At 41.1% G+C, this 20,113-nt stretch overlaps 1 pseudogene; it reads left to right on the top strand.

Annotated features, from left to right (window-relative positions):
* Positions 1 to 434: 434 nt before the first annotated feature.
* LOC104860571 lies at positions 435 to 19,387 on the top strand (annotated as a pseudogene).
* Positions 19,388 to 20,113: the final 726 nt, after the last annotated feature.

Genomic DNA, 20,113 nt, shown 5'->3' with positions numbered 1-20,113 from the left:
GTCCCAATAAATAAATAAATAGTACTAATAGTACCAATAAATAAATAGATAAAGTAAAAATGATAGGTAAATTTTTTTTAAAATTGCAAAAGTCAAAGACTTTCCTTTGAGAAGAGAGTCGTAGAGCACCATGCTCCTCGAGAACATGGCCCAGGGAGGTAGTTCCTCAGAATTTGATTCATAGGTACCCTTCAGCCAAGAGAGAAGGAAGCCTGGCAACTGCTCCAGCTGGCAGCAGACCTTGGTGTCATCCATGTGATGCTGGTTTTAGCAGCATGCAGAATGCAAGGGTTGTGGGACCAGAAAGGATTCCATGCAGATTTCAGAAGAAATCCTGGGAGGCCAAGCAGTGTGCCTCTGAGAGGGCAGTGTGTGAAGCTGTGAGGGAAGATGAAGGTGCAGGGGTGACCCCAGGAGTTTGGAGAAGCAAGAACATGGATCCTCTGAGGAAAACTGCAAGGAGGGAGCGAAGCCAGTCCAAGAGAGAAGCTGTGGGAGCTAAAACCACCAAAGGTGCCACGGAGATGGAGCCACCCAAGCTCTTTGGAGTTCACAACTTGCCACAGATTGCTGAGGATGCTGGAAGTGAAACTGTGGGATTTAATGTTTGCTCTACTGGAATTTGGCCTTACTTTGTTCCTATTCCTTGCTATCCCCCCATTTATAATCTTTGGAATGGAAATGTCTATCTTGTGCCATTGAATGTTAGAAGTATTTTAGCTTTCTTTTCAGTTGTACTGGGGCTTGCACCTAAGTTTGCCATAAATCTCAGAAGAGACTGGACTTGGATTTTTCAGCAATGCTGAAACTGTTAGGACTTTGGCTACTCTTAGAGATGGACTAAATGGCTTTTTCATAAAGGAATGGACACGAGTCTCTGGGGCACCAGGGGAGGAATGTTATGGTTTGTGTGTCGATGTACCCCCAAAGCCTTATGCAGTCATAGGTGACTTTTTCAGAAGTGGCTGAATGTAGTGTGTGATGCTGGGATTAAGGGTGTGTGATTACTAAATCAGTCCACTGATTGGTTTGGTACTAGTCTCATCCCCAGTAGTCTGGATAAGATAAGAGGGGTAGAAAGACACCATTACGGTTCCTCTTGTTGCTTTTGCTGTCTTCTGCTGCCATGAACTGTTGCCCCTCTGCCATGTACAATTATGGACTGACACTTCTAAAAACTATGCACTAAATGAACCCTTTCCCCTTTAATTTTGGGTGTTGGGTATTTTGATTCAACCATGAGAGAAAAGTAAGACACTTTTCAATTCTCTCTGAACTCATGGCAAATCCTGCCCCTGCTTCTCCCTGCTCAACCTTGAAACACTACCAGATGTGGGCATCTACTTATGGCAGGGGGCACTGAGTGGGTTGGACCACATCTCAGGGGCAGACACCACCTTGTCCTTTCAGCCTCCTGGGAGTCGGGCCTTGGGAAGATGCGCCAGTGAGACTGTGTTGGAAGAGGTAAAATACGATGGATCCCTCCCCTTGCCCTTACTTCTGGTTTCACTTTATGGTGTTTCTGTCACCTGTGGGCAACTGTGTCCAAAAGTACTAAATGGAAAATTCTAGAACTAAGCCTTTCATCAGTTTTAATTGTTCTATTCTGAAGAGCGTTACACAATCTTGTGCCATCCCCGCCCGTTGTCCTGTCTGGGATGTAAATCCCCACCTTGTGTAGTATATCCAGTGCTATAAGGTACCTGTACATCAGTCACTGAGTAGCTATCTCAGTCTTCAGGTTGACTATAATGGTATTGTAATACTTGTGCTCAAGTAACCAATTAACTCTTATTTTACTTAATAATGGCCTCAAAGGAAAAGATTGGTGGTACTGGCTATTCAGATGTGCCAAAAAGAAGCCATAAAGTACTTCCTTAAGTAAAAAAGGCAAAAGTTCCTGACTTAATAAGGAAATTATTATTTGTGCTGCTGAAGTGAGCACCTTAATAAGGAAAATTAAAAAAAAAAATCTTTGCGCTAAAGTTGCTCAAATCTATGGTAAGAACAAAGCTGCTGTCCATGAAATGGCCAAGAAGAAAAAAGAAGATTGTGTTAGTCTTCTTTTACTTTTTATTGAAAAGTTATGACCATAAATTGTGTTGTGTTCTGTTAAAATGAAGAAAGGGCTGAGCATGGTGGTGCTGACCTGTAATCACACCTCACCACAAGGCTGAAATGCTGTGGGCCAAGCCTGAAGACAGACAGCCTTTCGCCTAATCCCTACTCCCTTTCTCCTCCATAGATAATTGTAGATCCTGGATGGCACAGCCCCAGGAGACAGTTACAGTGTGTATCCTTGTTCCTTTTCTGTGCATGCCTTGATCACGAGACAATCACTTTCAGCCTGGGCCACGTGGGCCACATGGCACTAGTTACCCCACCTTCCAACGCTATAAATAAAGAGTGCACCGGACACCAGGTGGCCATTAGCTCATCAGGCTATGGTCCCACCTGGTCCCAGCTGTTAAGCTTCATCTTGGTATGTATTTTCAATTTTCTTCATCTCTCACCACGCTTCCCCGCTTCAGACCCTATGCTGTGCTGGTCACAGCACTGAAGCAAGAGGATCATGAGTTCAAGGCCAGTTTGAACAACTTAGCAAGACCCTGAGACAAAGGGGTGGGGGCTGGAGATATACCTCAGTTTGAAGGCCCTGGGTTCAATCTCCAGTAACACACACACACACACACACACACACACACACACAAACGTGACCTTGAGTTTGTGAATATACAAGAAAAAAATATAGTATACATAGGGTTCAGTACTGTGATCTTGGAATGTATCTCTTAATATGAAAGGAGAATACTGTAATAAAATTTTCCCATATTTACCCAGTCTACAAAGCCTAAGAAAACCATGCCCCAGATAGTGTCAGCAGTTGGTGAGAGGGCAGATGGCAGATTTTTACTGCCTATTCTGGCCTTTTTCCACTATAGAAATGAAAATCTATGAAAATTGCCTACATTGGCCCAGTGGTCATCTACACCCTGGGGCTGGCAAGGGTTTAGGATAGATTGTGTCTTAGGACACCAAAGAGGAAGCTGGGCCATGAGGAGGAGGGTTCGGGGCAGTAGCTCAGTGAGGAGGAGGAGTGCCTGGTCAGTGCTCAAGACAGAAGCCCACTCTTGTTGAAGGAGTGTCATATTATATTGAATGTGTGTGTGTGTTCATGAGAGAGAGAGACAGAGGCAGACAGACAAGGCGGGGGTGGGGGGGTGGCCATTGATTTGGTTCCCTTGGTTAGAATGGTGGCGAACCTTTCAGAGCTTTCAGTAACAGCCTGCTGTGGCACATGTGCCACAGGTTAGAGGCAACTCAAAAAGTTCCAGCTACTGTCTGCTAGAGTAGCTGAGGCTTCTAGGTAAGAGCTTAGCCTGCAGCAAAGAAAGAGCTGAGCAGGCCTGGAATGAGAAGATTTCCGTAGCATCTGGTAGGTATTGGTTCCAGGACTCCCCTAGAATAGCACAATTCACGATGCTCAAGTCTCTTGTATAAAATGGTATAACTGCATATATGCCAAGCCATCTCTACAATTTTTGCTTTTTTTTTCTGAACTATTTTTATCTGTGATTGATTGAAACCTTGGTTGTACCAACTATAATTAATTCTGGTTTAGGAGTTGAAGTCACTTAATGGTAACATAGTCTTACAATTAGAATTTACCTATCAGATACGGATTAGGAGAAAACCTGTGACCTAATGTTAAGAAGAGATATTTTGTGGGACTCGGAGGGGACCATTCGTCTCTAGTGGCCTGGTGGGTACTGCCTGGGATGTGAGTACCAGCAGGACCCAGCCGGGCTTGGGGGCTGCCTGCGCGGTGGGCCAGGCCATGACTGGATAAAATTACTGATAAATTTGCCCTCTATAAATTCTTGTCAGCTCCCTGGGATTCAGAGAGAAAATGCTTGCTGTCGTACCTAGTGAAAGTAAAGAACTTTTTTTTTTTAAAGAGGTAAATCCATCTAAGAAAAACACACTTTCCTTGAAAATTTTTCAAAAAAAGGAAACTAAGAGAGTCTTAGATTTTTACAGACCCTCAAGAAAATGAAGAAAAAGTTCCTGAATATAGAGGCCCAGAAATTGACAAGGTTGTTCCCGCAGCACATTCGTCGCCTGTAAACTGTGAGAAGAGAGAAAACTTGCTGCCTTTTGTGGGACTGAATAATCTTGGCAATACCTGTTATCTTAATAGTATGCTTCAGGTATATTTTTGTCCTGGTTTTAAAGCTGGAGTGAAGCACTTATTTAATATTATTTGAAAGAAGAAAGAGGCACTAAAGGATGAAGCCAATTAAAAAGACAAGGGAAATTGCAAAGAAGATTCTTAGGTAAGTTATGAACTTATATGTAGTTTACAGTCCTTAATCATTTCAGTGGAACAGCTTAAGGCCAGTTTCCTCCTAAATCCAGAGAAATACACTGATGGGCTTGCTACTCAGCCAAGACGACTGCTTGACACACTCGGGGAACTCAGCCCTACGTACAAACCCTACGTCTACGGCACGATGCAAGGAAATATTACAGTGTATTTTGGGAAACATTCAAGAAACATGCCAACTCCTAAAAAAACAAGTAAGAAACGTGGCAGAATTATCTGCAAAGGTAGGAGAAAAACCTCATCAGAAAGAGCAAGTGAGTGGCATTAACAGCTTGGAAATGGACAATATGGAGAATTCTGAGGACTATAATGAAAAACCTCCAAAAGGGGATGGGAGAAGAAAAAGTGACACTGAATTTCGAAACATGAAGAAAAAAGTCAAAGGTTCCAAGGAAAGCCAGTCACTGGATGAGAATGAGAGACAAACAAGATCAAAAAGAAAAGCTGCTGGGTCTACACTGGAGTTCCTAAAGTCATCCCCAAGTTTGTTTCTGGAAACAGGAGAGTAAGACCCTCACAAAACAAATCAAGAGTTAAAATGAACTGGTTAAAGTCTGCAACGAAGCAGCCCAGCGTTCTTTCTAAATTCTGTAGTCTGTGAAAACTAACAACAAATCAAGGATCCGCAGGACAATCTAAAGAAATCAAGTGTGATCTTGAAGAGCCTGGGAAGCGATGATAGAACTAATGTTGGGGACTTGAGCCTCCAGAAGATATCAGACCTATAGATTTAAATGAAGTTAAGCCCATAAACAAAGGTGCAGAGCAAATTGGTTTTTGAACTAGTGGAAAAATTTCAAGGTCAGCTGGTGGTAAGGACTCATTGCTTAGCACGTGAAAGTTTAACAGAAAGAAGAGAAGATCTCCAGGTCATCAGTGTACCAGTACAAGAAGATGAGCTTTCCAAACTAGAGGAGAGTTCTGAAATTTCTCCAGAGCCAAAAACAGAAATGAACACCTTGAGATGGGCAATTTCACAGTTTGCTTCGGTGGAGAGGATTGCAGCAGAACATAAATATTTCTGTGGAAATTGCCATCATTACACTGAAGCTGAACAAAGTCTTCCATTTGACAAAATGCCTGAAGTTATAATCATTCATTTGAAGTGCTTTGCTGCTAGCGGCTTGGAGTTTGATTGTTACGGTGGCAGACTTTCTAAGATCAGCACGCCCTTACTGACACCTCTGAAGTTGTCGCTACAAGAATGGAGCACAAGGCCAAGCAATGACAGCTATGGATTATTTGCAGTTGTGATGCACAGTGGCATGACAATTAGCAGTGGGCGTTACACCGCTTTGGTTAAAGTCACCGACCTCAACAGCTTAGAACTAGACAAGGAGAATTTTGTGGTTGACCAGACGTGTGAAGTGGGTAAGCCAGAGCCACTGAATGAGGAGGAAGCAAGGGATGCAGCTGAAAATTATGATGAAGAAGCGTCCATGAGAGTTGGGGGAAATATACAGCCACGTAAAGTTTTGAACAAAATAAATGTAGAAGCTATTGGACATCTTGCAGGACAAAAGAGCAAAGCAGTCTATGAGCTCTACAACAAAGCATCATCCTGACAAGGCTGCCAGTACAGCATTTGTTGAACGCACAAGTTCTGAGACTAACAGTACTAATGGGACCCATGAGGTGGATAGAGATAAGGAATCCAGTGACCAAACAGGCATTTACATGAGTGGATCTGAGAACAAAATCTCCTGTGTAGTGCAGAGTTTAAAGGAGTTTGAGGTGAAGTGGCTGCTTTTTGATGATTCTGAAGTGAAAGTTACTGAGGAGAAGGACTTCTTGAATTCTCTCTCCCCTTCTACATCTCCTGCACTTACTCCTTGTTATTTTATAAGAAATTACTGAGTGCATGTATTTTCCCTGTGTATATATCAAACAGGCCTGGCCAACATTGGTAACACTGATTATAGCAAACAGTCTTTTAGCCTATCTTTTAAAGCTAATAGATATGAGGGGGGTCTCTCTGGTTTTTAATATAATAGTGAGATTTGAAATACTGAAAAACCATGTTAATTTTTAGAATTAATTTTTCTTCATAGAGACAAGTGATATATTAGTTCCTGGGAACAAACTTGTATAGATTCCGCATTAAATTATTCAAAATGGAAGCATTTAAACCTTTTGGATTTATACCAGTCTTTTGTGCTTTTTAAAATAAAAGGCTTGTATTTGTATTCTTCATGTTTTGGAGAAATTATCGACATGACATTTATAGGTCTGTGCTTTTTCACCTAAGGAGCTGAATCTCATTCAGTACATTTAGCTTTATCATTCGTGAGGCCTGATCTCTGATGGGCTATGTCAGAAACACAGAACCTAGAACGTGTGTATTCACTTTGGGGTGTGCATTTCATGCTTTGAATCAGTTTGCAAAGTGTCCCAGAACAGCCAGACATTCCCCTTTACCTTTACAAGGATTTTATGTATACTTGTGAAGATGATTCTGTATTCTAGTATGTCTTTTGGGGCATGGACTAATTCGTATCTGTTCATACTCATATTCCACACGATCTGTGTATATCAAACTTAAGAGACGTATGACCTTAAATTTAATTTTTTAAAAACTGGGAGGTCAATAAAACTTAAGTTGTAAAAAAAAAAAAAAAGAGGTATTTTGTTATAAGAAAAGGAAAAAATGGAAACAAAGTCTTTCTAAATAGGGAAGGGTGGAGGGGTTGGGGGAGGACAGGAGAACGGGGAAAAATAAGAAGCAAGATACATCATATAAAGGTGCAAGATCCCAATGATGAATGTAACTGTATTATATACCTAAAAAGTACCAATAAACTCAATGAAAAAAAGAAGAGGCACTTTGTGGCCCTTTTGAGAAACTCTTGACCCCACGTAGCTTGGATACATGGCTTAAAATGGTAAATAAAGAACCTGAAGGAAGTCAGATGTGGTGACTCATCTGGAAACTCGGGTACTCAGGCAGCTGAGGGAAGAGGAGTACAAGTTTGGGGCCAACCTGGGCAATTTAGTGAAGTGAGATCTGTCTAAAAAAAAAAAAAAATTTTTTTTAAGGGCTAGGGTGTAGCTCAGGGGTGGAATGCTGGCATAATAAGTATGAGGCCTTGAGTTTAATCCCTAGTACCTCAAAAATAACACCCCCACAAAACCAAAAGAAAACACGAAGAAGAAATTTGGGGTCAGGTCACAGGTTGTCATTACCCTTGAATACTTCAGACAATGGGGAAATGGAAATTTTTACTTTTGTGCAGAGCTGAGGATTAAACCCACAGCCTCATGCACACCAGTCAAGTGCTCTATCACCACCGAGTCACATCCCCAGCCCTAATGATAGGAGATTGTTAAAGACGGTAAAGGGAGAATTAAATATTCTAGAGACGAAGCTCTGGAGACAGTGAAGAGGGCTTTTTCCTGTGGCAGCCCCACCTCTAGAGGTACAGGATGTGCTGGGCCATCAGCCATGGCTGGCAAAGGAGGTAGCTCCCATGGTGCTGTCTGGAGACTCAGGCTTAGTGGCTCTCTCTGCTGCTCAGAGGGCAGAGGGTGCAGCCAGGCCCAGATGGTGAAAATGCAGTTTAAAAAGTGAGAGGAAAGGGAGGGATAAGACTTATTTCCTGCCAGTTCTGTAGTGATAGTTACAGACCTTGGAGTTGAAAAATGATTCTTCTCACCTATAAGAGACTCAAACTCACTGAAAGGGGAAAAAAACGGCATAGCTTTAACAAAATTCAAGTTGACTCTACATTCTACTGGAACAATCTAGGATGCATGTGCTATCGCTCCTCGGCCTTTTGGCTAAGATCAAGTGTAGAATGCAGGTGCTGCTTTCTTCTGTATTGTAGTTCACCAACACTTGGCAAAAACACATTTAAGGAGAAACTGTTTCATCTCCAAGTCCTGGGCCCTATCCTTGCCACAAAAAAAGAATAAAATAAAGGATTTAAGCTTTCAAAATTATTAAAATTGTTGGCTTAATTCAAACCAGCCTTTCCTCAAATATTGCTCTCTACTCATCAGTGTCTGCCGGGGAGACCATGATGATGTCCATTGCTCTTTGGATTTTGTTAGAAGGATGCCCATGGTCAAGGCTCTCCGTAAACTGTCTCTTCAACTTTACCACACATTTCTATGAACTACAGTCAAGTACTCTAGCCCAGCTCATAATCTTCCTGGCGCCCCTGGACAACAGGCACTGTGGTTGCATTCTGTTAGATTGTGTCCTTCACAGCACAATAAATGCAAACCACCAGAATGCATTTCTATTCTTACATCCTGTTTTGCATTCTTGTTTGAGAAGCTTCTGCTAACTGCCTCCCTCCTTCTCCACCTGCCCAGGTAAGTCAAGATTTAGATTTGGACCCAGCCCTCTGGTAGCTGATTATCTTGGTGGCCTCCTTGTCAAACAGGACCTCGGTGCTGTTTAGGGATCCAGAGCTTTCATACTCAGGATGGCAGCCTGACCCCAACTCAAAGTAAGTTTCAAACGGGCAGATCAGTCAGCCATTGTGGTCCCTTCTCTTTGACTGTGGTTAGTTAGGTGAAGCAGTTCATTGGAGGGAAAGAGGGTCTGCCCAGAAACCTAACCTTTGTTAAGGTTTCCTTACTTTTTTTTTTTGGAGACTGAGTCTCATTATGTAGTCCAGCTGGCCGAAACTCACTCTGTAGCACTGGTTGGCTTCAGATTTACAGTGATCCCCCTGCCTCAGCCTCCCAAGTTCTGGGATCACAGGCGTGCACCACCACACCCAGCTAAGGTTTCCTTATTTTCAAGAATCTGTCTCCTTCCTTGTAATGACATCTTGCAAGAAGGTAGGAAACTGTTAAGACTGAGAATGGCTAGGTGTGAAGAAAGAAAGTACTTGGGTAGAGATTCTCACATACATCCTAGCTGTAAACTTTTCATTAAACAGCACCATACATTTCCTTTTTGTTTAAGGCAATTTGAGTTAGGGTTTTCTGAAAATGACAGCTAATGGCATCTTAAGTGACCCAGGAATTCCCAAGCTGAAGTACACAAACTGTCGCAAGGTCTGGAATGGAATTCAGAGGTCCATGAAAACCATATATTAACTATACTTTAGTATGTAATTCCTTCAGTTATGAGTGTAGGCAACCACCCTTAGCAAATTATTGAAGCCCACGGCCTGAATAGAAACTTATGGATAGGGAGCAACGAATATTTTCATATCATATTTTGGTTATTACAAGGATCTTGAAATATTTTCTCTCCCCATGAATGATGCTTCAGGTTTCATTATTTTCCTAAAATCAGCTTTCTCCTTTAAGCTCTCTGATAGCCCTCTGTGTCCCTTTCCTTATACCCAGTAGTACCGATGCAGCTCTGGTGACTCAGTAGATGATCAATAAATGCTTGTTGATTTAACTTTGCCTCTGAATGTGACCCTCGGGGCAGTGGTGTAGAAGGGGACAGTTGTGTTTTGTGACATCAATTGGCAAAGTTCAAAAACATTCTAGTTTTGCTTAATCTGATTCATAGACTCAAGGACCCTGTGAATTTTCCCCACAGAAAGATGAGTTAATATTTGAACAAAAGTTCAGAGTTTAGGACTATTAATATATGGGTCTTTTTTGGTGGGGTGGGGTACTGGGGATTGAACTCAGAACCTTGTGCTTATAAAGCAGGCGGCAGAACCACTGAGCTAAACCCCCAGCCCTAGGATTATTAATACAGAGGCAGAGGGTAAGGTAGGAATTAAAATTGAGAAATCTCGCTTCAGGGTACAAGGCAGAAGAGGTCTTTCTGAGAGGTAAAGTCAACCTTCCTGTTTCATATAGATGTCGATAGGGATTCAGAGCCATCCAGGCTTGGGGCCGGAGGCCCGCGGCACCTATTTCCAAATGTCAGCCTCCATCTGGAAAAGTGAGGAGAGCCCTAGAAAAAGAGGCCAAGCAAAAATAGGAGGCTGGAAAGGAGGCTGTCTTTGCCTGTCCTCCATTCACGAACGGTAAGTATTCCAATAAATGTACATCACCAGCGGACTCATAGTCCTAGCATTTCATCCTCACCATCGTCCTGTGAAGAAGGCGTCACCCTCCTGATTCATGCGTGAGGAAACAGAGGTTGGAGGGCAAGTTATGTACCTCTTAAAACTATTGATTAGGGTTCTCCAGAGAAACAGGACCATAGACTGATCCCCCTCTACCTCTCCCCTATTAGGGTGTGTATGTGTGAATGTGCACACACTTGTGTACGGAGAGAGAGAGAATTGTCATGAAGAATTACTTGGCTTACTTGGTTGTGCAGGCAGAGAAGTCCCACAATATGCTGTCTGCAAGGAACACCACCAGAAAAGCTGGTGGTGAAATCCAGTTGAGTTCAAAGGCTGGAGAACCAGGGGAGCTGATGATATAAATTCTGTCCAAAGGCAGGGAAAGTTAAAGCAGGAGATTCCCAGCTTCGGTCAGGGAGCACCGCTTCTGTTCTCCCTGGGGCACCTCAATTTTGGTTGCTACCCCTGAGATTTCTATTGCTGTTATGTGAATGATAGGATATAAGTGGCCATTTTCAGAAGGGCTCTTTTAAAAAGTTAATTTTATTTAACTTGAAGAGGCTTATTATACACATTTTATAGTCTGGCTGTTAGTTTGAAATATTATTATCAAGTATATTTCTCAAACTTTTTTTTTTTTTTTTTTTGCAGTACCAGGGATTGAACTCAGGACCTTGTGCTTGCAAGACAGGTGCAATGTCATTGAGCTAAATCCCTGGACCTCAATCTGTATTCTTTATACTATCAATAAATGTTAACGATTAAAAGTAAAGAGGGCCAGGGATTTAGCTCAAGTGGTTCTGCCACCTGCCTCAAAAGTGCAAGGGCCTGAGTATGACCCCCAGTACCCCCCAAAAAATAATTTTTTAAAAAGAAAAGGCAGGAAGGAAGCAAAAGGAATGAATAAATCTCTCCTTCCTCTACCTTTTGTTCAGTTAAGGCCTTCCATAGATTAGATGATGCCCACCCACACCAGGGACAGCTGTCTACCCTCCTGATTCCACAGATTGAAATGCTAATTTCATCCGGAAACACCTTCACAAATACATTCAGAAATCATATTTAATCTGGACGTGGTATGCCAGCTAAATTGACACACACAATTAATCATCATGCCTAACATTTTTAGTGAGTATCTCTTCAGAGATCTAAAACTCCTTATACCCTTCCATTAGTGATGGCACGATCCAGTTCGGTGTTAGAAAGGTTAGTACTGATAAGATGCTGTCATTTCATTATACACTTACAGTTCAAATTTCCCCATTGTCCTGTGATGTCCTATATATACATGGTTTGTTTTTTGTACTGGGGATCAAACCCAGGACCTTGTACTTGGGAGGCAGGCGACGGCACCACTGAGCTAAATCCCTGGTCCCATACATGATTTTTAAAAGTTTTGTTCCTGAGCAAGTTTCCATTCAAGGATTACATGCGACATTTAGTTGTCACATCTCTGCAGTTTTCTTTAAAACAGTTACCTAGCATCATCATCATCATCATTTTGGCCTTTCATAACGATGATTTTTTTCACACTAGGAATTGAACCAAGGGCCTTTGCTCTGAGATATATCCCCAGACCTTTAAAACATTTGTCTGTCTGTCTGTCTGTCTGTCTGTCTGTCTAGATATAGTTATATCACTAAGTTGTCCAGCATGGGCTTGAACTTGGGATCATCTTGCCTCACCCTCCCAGAATATGGGGGTCAAAGGTATGCTACACCTAACAGTGATCTGTTTAAAGAGTTAGGTCAACTATTTTATGGAACGACCTTCTCCATTTTGGATTGACCTGATTGTTTCCTTATGATTGGATTCAGGTTAAGCAATTTGAGGCAGGAACATGGCTAATTTACTCTTAATAACAGTGAAGACAACTGGTATTGTCATTTCTGGATCCTTTACATGTGATGAGAGCCACCGAATCCACATTGTCAGGGGTGTCTTTTTTATGAGTGTCTCAAATATACACCTGCTTCAGAGAATCCTAGGATTTTGGGGCTTCCTGGCCAAATTAGTGAAGCCTCTTACATCTGGACAGGCCCTCATTTTCCAAGCTCTTCATAGATCTTCCATACCCAGATGGTGTCTGAACCTGCGGCCCGAGGCTGGACTCAGCTGCTGCCTGGGGATCGCAGTGGGTGGAGGCAGCAAGAGACTGACCAATGCCTGTGCTGTTGCCACAACACCCAGGCCAAGGATTTGGCAGAGTCTCTGTTTACAACCTCAAGGCTCTCTAGCTCTACTTCCTTTCTGCCTGCTGGCTCCCGGCCTTGGCCCTGGAAAGGCTGACTATGGATGGAAATGGGGCCCAGTACTTTGTAGTATAACACATGGGCACAAAATAAATAGTAAATTGCTTTAGTGCGAATTGACTGCCTGCTTTTCAGATCAATGCCTGAAATAATACAAACAGCAAGTATAAATCTGGTGGTTTATACTTCATTATTTTGCTTATCAACATTCTGGAGCTTTAGGCAAAATTGTAAAAGATATTGTTCCTGTTTTGTGCTTTCATGCTGCTCTTCTGATCCCAAATATTTGTCCCTTCTTATACTTGTAGAGTTCAAAATTGCTCGTATCAAAACTGACAGTTTCTTTGTTCATGCTAAAATATATATAAAAGGCTAATAACATTTTAAAGTTTTATTTCTATGAAGATGCCTATATTGGCATTTTGCTAGGATCAACAGCCAAAGCAAGAGATGCAGATTAAAATGGCTTGCATCTTCCAGACGGGGAAAATATATGAGTTTGTGTGTGAATTTCTTTGATAAATATTTATCTAGGCCCATTAGTACAGTTAGAAAAGGAGCTGAATGAATCACTGCCTTCTCTACATTCAACTATAAACACAACCTTAATGGTCACCCATGGTTCCATATTCTTAAAAGAGGTGCAAATTAAAATAATGGAAGCCTAAGAGATCACCATGCCTTGGGCAGTTGAGCATGTGAGAAATTCAGTAGGAGGCACTGAAAACTCAGGGGTGTCTGGGCTTTAAGCTCTAAAAGCCTGAGTCAATCATAGCCCTTTTTGCCCTTTTCCCTTTCCCCTGTTCTTGCTGCTACCTTCCCGGCGATCTCCAATGAACATAGCTACTTACTACTTACTGCAGAGCATGTGCTTGGCAATTCTTTCCTTGCCGTACACAAGAACTGGGGCTATTTTTGGCCAACTCCGCTGTTAAACCACTATAGTAAAACCTTAGGGAAATAAGGTATGCGTATAAAAGTACACCTAGGAAAGAATGAACATGAGTGGAGAAAATGTGGCAATATTAACTCTTTGGCCTGAAATTGCCGAATTTACTTCTGCCAAGCAGTCTATAAGCTATTCAGGTGTTTATTTATCATTTCAAGACGTAATTCTTACCGTCCAAAGAGCAGCAGATATATTGGAGAGATGTAATTTGGTCTGTGATCTGAATTTGCAGTCTAGTTTTAGTAGCAAGAAAAACACCCCTGAAGCAGTCAGACAGTTGTGTTAGACTGAATGTTTGGGTCTCCTCCAGAGTCCTATGCTGTAGCTCTAACCCCTGGTGTGCTGGTATAGGGACCTGGAGCCTTTAGGAGGTAATTAAGGTGATGAGGTCATGAGGGCTTGCCCTCATGCTGGAATTAGTACCCGCTAGGAAGACAGCAGAGCTGGCCCCTCTCACCCTCACCGCCCTACACACACACAAGGAGGTTGTATGAGCACCCAGTGTGATGGTGGCTACATGACAATGCAACCTACCTCTGCCAGCACCTTGATCCTGGACTCCTCGGCCTCCAGAGCTGTGAGATATAAATTTCTGTTGTCTAAGCTACCTGACTTACGATATTTTGCTATAGCAGCCTAAATTGACTAAGGTACACATGAAAAAGCAAAAAAAAAAAAGAAAAAAAAAAGAAAGGAAAAGAAAAAGAGTAATCAGATATTAAACTCTGCAGTATAAAAAACAGGAGCTTGAGCTTTAGTAGAGAAGAAAACGGGCCTTAGTGTAGACATCCTCACTGTCTCAGCTCACAGCCATATATTAGCTCCTTGTTTTTGGAAGAGGGTGCATATTTTTTAACTACACAAGATACAAAGATTGATGTTATAAGCCCCCATGTTCTCATTTTCCTGACTTTAAAAATGTTAGCAACTTTTACTTTTGTTTCCCACATAAGTTTTATATAAGATGAGGGCACCATCTTGGATAAGGCTGAGGTTTCTGGGTTTCACTCTGCACCTCCACCCCAAAGCCTCCCTTTGCTCCTTATGAGATTCATCAGTGTTGTGAGGCAGCATCTGTTCATTTTCAGTGCCCAGTGTTTGTAAGACCAGACTAGCATGTTTACTTGTTCTGTGAGTGATGGACGTGTGAGTTGTTTTCTACTTTTTTTTTTAGTACTGGGGATCGAACTCAGGACCTTGCACTGCAAAGCAGGCAGCGGAACCACTGAGCTAATGGCCCTTCTATTTTTTAACTATTGCAAATAATCCTGCTGAGATATTTTTCTATGCCTAGAGCTGCCAGATGAACTCATTTCTCTCAGACATACATTTTGGATTGGAATTGTTGTATCACTGTGTGTATGTATGTTCAGCCATAGTGGAAATTGCCCAACAGTTTTCTTTCTTTTTTTTTTTACTTTTTTTTGTGGCAGTGGGGAGCACCAGGGATTGAACTCGGGTCCTTGCGCTTGCGAGGCAGGTGCCAGAACCACTGAGCTAAATCCCCGGCTGCCCAACAGTTTTTCTAAAGTAGTTCTATTAATGGCTCTACAACTTTGCTGACACTCGGCATTGTGGGTTTCATTTTCACTCTGATGACTCAAGCAGTTTAGCCCTGTTCACATATTATCATTCATTTAAAATTTCTTTTTCAAAGTGCCTGTTCAAGTCTTTTGTCCATTTTTATTGTGTCTGTCTGTACTTACTGTTGCACATGTTGTTATATAGCTTGAATACAAGATCTTTGTTGTAAGTGTCGCAAATAATTTCTCTCACTGGTTTGTTGTCTTAATGATGTCTTTCTTTTATGAATTGGAATTTAGGCTGTTGTCCAATTTGTCAGTCTTTTACAGTTAAAAAAAAAACTTTATTTTGCCTCATGGTTGCAGAGGTTTCAGTTCATGGTCAACAAGATGCTCTGAGATTTTGTTTCAGGATAAATAAAAAATATGTCACTTCAACAAACTGTGCCGCTATAAACATGGGTGTGCATACTTCTCTGTGATATGATTCTTTTAGTTCTTTTGGAAAGATACCCAGCAGAGGGATGGCTGGGTCGAATGGAACCTCCAGTCCAAGCTCTTTGAGGTATCTCCATATTGATTTCCATAGTGGTTGCACCAGTCTGCACTCCCACCAACAATGGAGAAGGGTTCCTTTCTCCCCACAACCCCACCAACATTTGTTATTGTTTGATTTCTTGATAGCAGCCATTCTTTGTGGGGTGAGGTAGAATCTCAGTGTTGTTTTCATCTGCATCTCTCGAATGACCAGTGATGTGGAACATTTTTTCATATATTTACTTGCTGCTTTTACTTCTTTGAGAAATATCTGTTCATTTTGGATGCCCATTTTTGAATCGGGTCTTATATTTGGGGGGGCTGATTGTTTTGAGTTCTTTATATATCCTTGATAATAGTCCTTTGTCTGAGGAATAGCTGGTAAAATTTTTTCCTCACATTGTAGATTGTCTCTTAGTTCTGCTGATGGTTTGTAACAGCTAAATGTTGGAAACTGGATAAAGAAGATGTGGTTATTTTATAAAATGGAATATTACTCAGCCATAAAGAATGAGAAAATAGATTCATTCATAGGAAAATGGATACATATTAAAGATATACTCCTAAGTGAAATAAATAAGTCACACACGTGTAAATACCAAATAGTTTCCCTGATGTGAATAATCTGCAATAATACATAAGATCCTAATAAGATTACTGACATTTAGAAATAGGAAGAAAGGAGCTAAAGGTGTAGGGAAGGTGGGATGGGTAGGGGAAGGGTAATACAGGAAAAGAAAAAAATGTGAGATAATGAAAAGATGAAAATAAAGTGTTTGTGGATGGGGAGGGGAGGAGGGGGTGAAGGGAGGGCAGGGGTAAGGGGAAAAAATGAGAATCAAGACTTGTCATGTAGAGGTACAAGATCCCAACAATGAATGTAACTGTACTGTGTCCCTAAAATGTACCAATAAACTCAATTAAAGCTGAAAAAAATATGTCACTTCTTATATCAAAAATCCTTTGGTGGCTTCCCAAGTTTCTCAGCATTCAAGTCAAAGACTTTGCCTGCCTACAAAACCAACGTGTCCCCAACCCCAACTCCTCCTGGCCTCTCCCCACTTCCTCTCTTTGCTGTACTGCAGCTACACTGGCTGCCTTGCTAAGCACATTCCTACTTCAGAGGCTTTACACTGGCTGCCTCTGTGCAGATGTGCCTCACCCATTCCTCAGGGCCTTCTGCTCTCTGCTAAATCCCCTTTATTAGTGAGACTTTTCCTTATCCTTCAACATAAAACAGTGCCCCGTTTCCCTTCCCCTGCTTTATTTCCCTCTATAAATAATGTAACATTGTATGTATGCATGCATGCATACATACGTATACTTATGTTCTCTTTCTCCACTGGCATGTAGGTTCCATGAAGTTAGGGCCTTTGTCTCTTAACTCATTACTGTATCTTCCAGATACAGACCAGAACAGTGATGGTGAACCCTTAGAGCTTTCAGTGACATCAAACAGCCCATCTGCCATGAGTTTGCCCCCACTGATTAGACCAATGCTTCTCACGAAGGAGATGTTCTGTAAGTAATTGTTAAAGGAATATCTGCTACATCCCGGAAGGGGCCTTTGAGGTCAGCTGGTATGATCTCAGTTCAGAAAAGAGGCCAGACTATCACACATTTAGTGAATGGTACAGCTGGGACAGGAACTTGGATCTCTTTGTTCAGATCCGTTGTTCTTCCCACTGTACTGCTTTCTTTGTAGATGAAAGTTTGCCACTGCCGACTGATAATTAGATGGAATAAAAGGAAACAGTGCTCAAGGTGTTTCTGAAGGTTTTGCCAAGTGAAACTGCACTGCCCCTTTAATCTGTTAGTTTATCATCCAAGGCAAATGTAAAGAAAGAGTAGAACTAAGTAAGCCATTAGTTATTATAATTGATAAAGCAGATTATTGATTAAGTGAGTCATTGTCCTGCCCCAGGGAACAATGGTCCGAATTTTCTGCAGAGGGAAAAGATTCTGGTGTAGAAAGACACATACACAAAAACTGTGTGCATGCTTATAATTCCAGCACCTAGGAGGCTGAGGCAAGAGGATCGTGAGTTTGAGGCCAGCCTGGATTACATAGCAAGCCCCTGTCTCAAACACCAAACAGAGAAAAAAATAAACAAAAGACACTCTATTTGCATATGTATGTATAATTAGACACAGTAAAGGATTAACAATAATAGCTAATAATAGAACAATTACTAAAAGAAAAATAGTTTGCTCCTTCGATGAACAGGCGAGTTGGATCTTGCTCTGCTGAACAATCCTTTTCTTTTTTTTATGATTTTTTTATTTTATGAGTCCATGTTTGCAGCACAGAATGATTATATTCATTGTGGGGAGTTGGTTCATGTACCTAACACATCTTATTTCTTTTTTTAATCCCCTTCCCCTCCTTTTCCTCTTCTTTCCCTCCATCTCTTGGTCCCTTTCCCTTATGCAACTGATTTCTCTCTCTGTTTCCTATTACTTTTAATTTTGTTCTATAATTTATATTTTAGGTTTCCCAATATAAGAGGAATCATATTCCATTAAGCTTGTGAGTCTGATTTATTTCTTTACTAGAGTAGTGGCTCCATGAGCTACTCTAACCTACAAAGTCAGGGAAGGGAATCCTTCCTCTGCAAGGCGGCTTGTCTCCTTTTGTAGAGAAGATGCATGTAGATAGTAATATCCCTCCCCAATCTATGTCCCATTCCTTCCCCTGTCCCATTCCTCACTGTCCTTTTTAGCAAACTTTATTTTGCTAAAATAATTTAATTAAGCTAGAATAATACCCGAGGTCCCCAGCTGTTTCTTTTCCACCTGTTTTCATGTGTTTTCCTTTCTCTATGCTCCAGTCATATATTTTCTGTAATGGTAGGACACTGAGATAGGATCCAAATACCAAAGAGAATTATATTAGTTTATTTGCATATTTTGATAATTTTTCTGGCAGTATTTTAGATAATAGTGGTAGAAGGAATTGTCAAAAATTTTAAAACAGTTTACTCTCAGTTGACACATTGCACATATATATTTATCATATATAACATGGTTATCTTGAAATATGTTTATATACAATTGCTAAATTGAACTAATTAACATATACCTACCTTGCATACATACATTTTTGTGGTGAGAGCACTAAAAATTTATTCTTGGCGATTTTTTAAAAAATTCTTAGCGATTTTCAAAAATACAATACATTGTTATTCACTATCATCAACATGTTGTAGGAAGATTTCAACTTTGCAGGCAGGATATGTCAGAAAGTTGTCTCTCCTAGTTTAAAGCGATAAATACTGTGATACTATGTATACATTTCCTCTAATATTCACTCCAAGGTAATATTCATTCTAAGAGTCATAGACAGCATTTGAAAGAATCTAATTAAGAAACCACTGTCTAGAAGTGGTTATGTGTGGTTATGTCAGCATTTAAAATGTTGTTTTAGCAGTTGCTAACAGTGAAGCTGGATTGTGAATTTGATTGGCTTGAGAGACACCTTAGGAGGTTTGTAAAGCACACTTCTGGGGTGGTGTAGGTGGGTCACAGAGGCATAACTTCGGTTACTATTTCCGGTCTCTAGCTCCTTTCTCTCTGGCACTGTTCTGCTCTGCTTCCTGGCTGCCATTTTTGAGCAGCTTTCAGCTTTTCTGCCTTGCCCTTCCAGCATGCTCTTGCAGCCAGCTGACTACAGACTGAACCCTCTTAAACCACGAGCCCCCTACGTTGTGGGTATCAACTATTTTGTCAAGCAACAGGAATGCTAATGCACAAAAATGGTACCAAGAGTGGGATTGTTATTGTTACTTTGCAGTATGATTTAAAAAGAGTTAATATTTAAATATTTATTATAATAAAAAAACACATGGATATTAATTTCCCTCAAAGTACTCCCTCTGGCTTCAAACACACTCATGCTATCATTCTTGCTCTTCAGAAGTAATTTCTGCACTGTCATGTTTGCCTCAATGTCTTGCATTGATTCAAAATGTTTGCCTTTCACAGTCCTTTTTACTTTAGGGGAGTTGATGGCACCAGATCCAGTGAGTAAGGTGGATAATGACACACTGTACTGCTTTTTGAGTCTGCCTTTCCACTGGATGCCATGTGGCAGTTGATTCAGTATATTTTTTTATCACACCTTGTAAAGACAGGAAAGAGGACTTTCAGAACTGCTTCAAAAAGTGACTAATACAATGGGATAAGTGTGAAGCAAGAGGGTGTATTGTGAGGACAATTCATGGCAATGCAATCATTTTTTAAAAATGAAACTTCCACCATATATTTTGATCATACCTTGTAAATGAAGATGTGGGGTCTATCACCCCTGAATTCCTAGTTATCATTCAGTCTAGGCTCCTCACTTTAAAGATGAAGACACTGATGTTAAGAAAAATGACACCACTTATCCAAAGTTACACAGCTGGTTAGTACCAAAGATTTAGTTAGAACTCAAAATCTCATGAATATACATTGCCCTAATTGCATATTTT

The sequence above is a fragment of the Fukomys damarensis genome, unplaced genomic scaffold (genome assembly GCF_012274545.1).
Source record: "Fukomys damarensis isolate Sample0158 unplaced genomic scaffold, DMR_v1.0_HiC HiC_scaffold_14, whole genome shotgun sequence".
In the NCBI taxonomy this organism is placed as follows: domain Eukaryota; kingdom Metazoa; phylum Chordata; class Mammalia; order Rodentia; family Bathyergidae; genus Fukomys; species Fukomys damarensis.
This window is presented reverse-complemented; position numbering and strand designations above follow the sequence as displayed.